Raw genomic sequence first — 5,573 nt, forward strand, 5'->3', positions numbered from 1 at the left:
CCAGAATATGAACTATCAGTGAAAGAAAAGCAATACCGAAAATCTCATTAAATTAAACGCACTTGTAAAATGTCTGGTATTATTTATTTTCAAAACTAATTTATATATATTTTTAAATTAAGAAATCATGTGTGTGGCCTCATGACTATCTTCAAAACAAGAAAGTGCTCACACGGGCCAAAAAGGTAACCGCCCCTAGCACTAGTGTATAGGTGTAAAGAAATAAAATTTAAAGTTCACAAAAAATAGTGTTAATTTATAGTAATAAACATTATACATCTGAAATTAGTATTTTTTTTAACATCGGAAAAAATGATTTTAATAAAATCGTTTTTGAATTTGATTTTCTATAATAAATAATACAACAGAGATTCTTTTCTCATTTATTTTAAAGCAATGGTGATGATTTCGATTGAAATAAAGTATAATTCTATAAAGCTTGTAAATATGTAAGTTGGTTATAGAATGTGGTCTCAATAAATAATATAGCAGCCTGCCATATTATGACTAAAGTAACCTCTGCTATCGAAGCCATAAAGTATGATGAAAATTGCACCTGCATACTAGATGAATAAAAGTTTTGCAGGTGTTATATTTTGTATATTTTTATATAAATAAATATACTGAGCCTCGTTATTAAAATGAATATGAAAAAAGTTTTTATTATTATTTTATTTTAAATTGTATATCAAGCAGTGAATCAGATACAATCTCGCATCAAACACGTAAAAAACGGTAAATTTGTAAAAGAAACCCAAACATAAAAGAACAATCAAATGTGTAATCCAATAATCCATGTTATTTTCTAATGAATAAAATTCAGGAAAACGATAAATAGATATCTATAAATACTATCAAAATATTTAAATAGAATATTCTAATTATTATATATAAAAATACAAAAATTAAGTTTTTTTGATGACGGTGTTCGTTCAATAATATCGAAGTATCTGCTAAAATATACTATAATACTGCTTAAAAAAATAAGTATAAAGCTATATGCAAATTTTAATATCAAAAAAAAACGTTTTTAGATAATAAATTTGGTTTGATTTCACTTTTTTGATCTGAGCAATATTTGCATTAGCCTATTCAAGCTAATCTCACTCCATATGAATACAAACTCCGAAGATTTTATCTTAAAAGAAATAAATTCGCTGCTAATTCTGATAAATTATGTGTATCAGCGTTTTATCTGGCCTTGATTACCCAAAAAGTAATCAAAATTTGCTTTGATATAAATTTAAAATAAAATAAAAAACATTTGTTAGGCTAGTAATCAGATAAAATAATGCAAAAGAAATTTCGTTATGAAATAATTTTTTATAAATAAAAATCACACCGTCTATATTCTTAATTTTGATCTATTTTTTTGTATAATATCTATTATCTTAAATCTTATAAAAAATTTTACATCTTTACTTAATTATTTTTATGATTAGTAATAAATATCAGTAAGAATTAGAAAAAAATACAATTTAGTGTTTATTTAAATGTTTTTGTGATCACTAAATTGTTTTATACATTATTTATTATCATTACTAATTTATGTTTTCTTTATTATTATTGCTGCATCTACCAATCATTCTACGTTTCATGGATTTTTTGAATTTATTTTATTTTTAATATTGGTGGATCTTTTTATTCAATTTCTATTTATTACCAAATTCAAGTCATTATTTCACACTGGATAAAAAGATAGAGAAATACCATATTTAAAATGAATTTACGATAAATTATAGTAGATATTCAGATATCACTTAATGGGTGGGCAGGCTGCAAGTATCTAAAATTTAACAGTATTTTTATTTTTAAAAGAATGGTTTTTCGTTTAAATATTAAATAAAAACATATAAAAAAAACTAGTGAGATATTTTCATATACCAATTGAAATATAATATAAAATATTCAATATTATTAGGCAGAAGATTCAGGTGTTATTATCTTCTTTTATTAAAATTACAAGAACTTCTGGTAAAAAACCATAAAGTTTTGAGAAATTAAAAAGTACTAATCCCTATTTTTTGAAATAAGTAATTTACACTAAAGAAATTCCATTTTTGTTTAGAATAAAAATATGTTAATAAAGGCTTTTATAAGATTTTATATAAATTTTAATTTCTAAATATTAAAAGGTGTCAAAAGATGTATCAAGGAATTGTGCAACGTTCCCAGTGGGCTGACTACGTCTCAATATATGTAATGAATAAAAAGAAACTTAACCCATAAATAAAAAATAATTATTCTAAATATTAATAAGCCCAAATCATATACATATCTTCATGTATATAAATGCTCAGCACTTAAAAATAATGTGTATTTTTAAAAAACAATGTTTTACCCGTATAGACTACAATATTTTTTCCTGATTCACGTATAATTTCCAAGATAACAGCAGTAACTGTATTTATTACTGTTAAGCATGTATAAAAAGTCATGATATTCAATACTTTCATGGCTTTCCAAACTTCTAAAGGTGCTAATACTCTTATCATTTATCCCGGATAAGATAATAGATCTATGTATTTATTATAAAGTGACGAAGAAACATAGTTTTAAGAATTTTCATTTGTACTTTGCAATTCTAAACGTATATATAAGTTTGGTTATAAAATAAATATTATTAAAAATTTGAGATCGTTAAAAATCACACAGAATTTAAAAAACGTCTTTCTATTTAAATAAAAAATAAATACTGGTTCATAAACAAATAAAAGTATACTTAATAATAAGTAATTAACAAGGCACACGAAAATATGTTATTTGTGAGAAGAAGAGCAGATGATGTCAAAAAATGAGTTGAGGTGTTTTTATATTCCTATTTAGCCAATAAAATTACAGTAAATAAAATTGCTGAATTATAGAAAATTAACCCATCATTAAATTTAAGGATACTTAATAATAAGCGCTAAAGTAGACAAAAAATCATGGCTCAATTTATGAATTCATTTAATTTATAGGCTAATTTTGCGTTAAAATTTTAAATTTTCTCTTCAAACCCAAATTGATTGTTTTCTGGGACACATGATATCTTTACTATAAATTCTATTCGCTTTTCTTATATCTTCTTCAATACTTCTCTAATTTTAAATGCCTATTAGTCTAAGGGGTTTCCTAAATCCTATAGTTTGAATATGTGCCTTGATTTAATTTGTGACTTCGATTTTTTTAGTTCCTTTATATGATTGTATTGCTAACTCATCACATTTTATCGTATAATCACTAATATTTATTATAAACTTGCAGATTAATAACCATTGAGATACTAGCGAATTTGATTTTATCTGTTTCCCTTTTTAAACCATACTCATGTTATTCATACTAGTTACACAATTTATATTGAGGTGACGTTTTCTTTCTCTTTATAAATATATCAGATCTGCCACAGAAATTTTAAAAACTGTCTTTATCCCCGTATCTACCCTTATCTCAGCATATTCATTTTTCATAATCTCTTATACTGAGTCCCCACGGGTTTTCTATGTTCTTTTTAAAGCCATGTTTTATTGCTAGCATGAACTAGAAGGCATTTTACTATCACATTGTGCCACCCTGTGTAATTTTTGTATTTATTTTTTTACATCTAGTCGTCTGATTATCAACCGTTTTAAAATATTCATTACAGTGAGCACTTAATGATTTCAACTCAAAACATATATTCCTATCATGAATGAAGCAGAGTTCGGATTCTTCCGATGATCTTATATTTCCGACTGTAGCCACTTTGAGGAACATTCAATATACAGCATTGAGTTATCGTAAGTGTTTAAAGTATTTAATGTAGTGTTTTAAATTTAATATTACACAATAAACTTTATTTAAGTTTTTTAGCCTGTAACTAGATGTCCACTTTTTCAAGGTTCTATTTGGCTTCCGACATATGTTGATCAAGGCCAGTCTGTCACATTTAAAATTTTCATCCACAATATAGCAGCTTTTAGAAGTGATTGTCTTTTTTCTTGTGAAAATACTTTTTTTCAATTGCAGCAGTACTCTTTCGGATTTAAACACCATGTTTATAAATACATCTCAGTATGTTTTTTTTATCAATCTTTATTAGATGGCTGTGTACTTATGTTATTTTTTATTTTAAAAATTAAATGGAATTATTAGATCTATTCTTATACTAGATTCATGATTATAATTTTAGTTGTTGTTCTAATGCACAACTTGCCTGATTTCTAGTGCGTACACTTAAATAGACTTTCGGCTATCTATTCCTCCCCGGAGTTTTCTTCAATACCTCTTCTTCTTTCGAGACCTATTAATTCAAGGTATATATCTACCTCGATCTGGTTCGTGACTTCGAGTTCCTTCGTGTACCTAAAAATTAAATGGAATATGTGCATAAATATAAATTAATTAACGGAGAAGCGTCATACAATTAAATAAACACACCATTGATAATTTAATAAAATATAGATAAATAAATTTATCTTACAATGATATCTTAAGGAGTTAAAAATCCCGGACGAAGTAGAATCATACATACAAGCTCTCACACTTCACAAGACACTTGAACTCATCTCATTTGAGAGAAGAAGAGCAGTTGATGAAGATAGATCAGGGGAAGGTGTCAAAAGGTGTATCAAGGAGTTGTGCAATATTACCAATGGGTTTACCATGTCAGAATAGATAAAGTTGATAAAAGAAACTTAACCCCTAAATAAAAAATAAATCTTGTAATAATGTCAAAAAATACGATAATTCTTATATTAAGTAGATATATACTTAAAAAAGTATAGAATAGAATTGTGTCAAATATTCGAATTAATAGGTCTTGAAAGAATATGATACATTGTTGAAGATTGAAAAGATGATGAAATTAAACAATTAATAACCAAATATTTTTATAGTGCAAGCTAAACTTTGCTTCTGCAAATTCAAATACTCAAAAACAAATCAACTCATACTATAATATAATAATTAGATATAAACTTTATTAGACATTATTTGCTGTTTTTTTGGAATATAATCATAAATAATTTTAGTTCAATTTTGAATACATCAAATTCAGTAAAAAAAGAAAAGCTATATTATGCATGTAAGGAACAAATTAACAAAGCATAGTGAATTTTACTGATTTTATTATGTGTGTACAAAAATTAATCACCCCTATATTTTTAAAATAATTTGTCTTTTATTTATACCTAAAGAAACCATTAAAAAACCATAAATATTAATTTATATTTCGATGATTTATTACAACAGAAGCAGAAGCATATGCACAAAGAATAGAATTGAGGAAGACACTTGAACTAATAGTCTTGTGTGGATCTAATTGTAAATATAATGAGATGGATAGAAGCATCAGCTGATTCTGTTCTATAGAGCAATCTAAAGTTTTCTTGAACAACTATAAAAATCTGAACATCAAATATGCCCACAAATAAAAATTTTAATTTAGATGATCTGGATGTAAAAAAATATTTTTTATTGTGGATATAAATATTATTCTTAATCAGATAAAATACTTGAATTATAATTTTTACTTATTAGAAGAGCATAAAATATTATGGCTAAATCTAGGTATAAAAATAATCTCCAAGTATATAAAAGCAAAATTTTAAACT

Source organism: Rhyacophila brunnea, unplaced genomic scaffold (assembly GCF_057557595.1).
Source record: "Rhyacophila brunnea isolate RB1 unplaced genomic scaffold, BYU_Rbru_1.0 scaffold_209, whole genome shotgun sequence".
In the NCBI taxonomy this organism is placed as follows: Eukaryota; Metazoa; Arthropoda; class Insecta; order Trichoptera; family Rhyacophilidae; genus Rhyacophila; species Rhyacophila brunnea.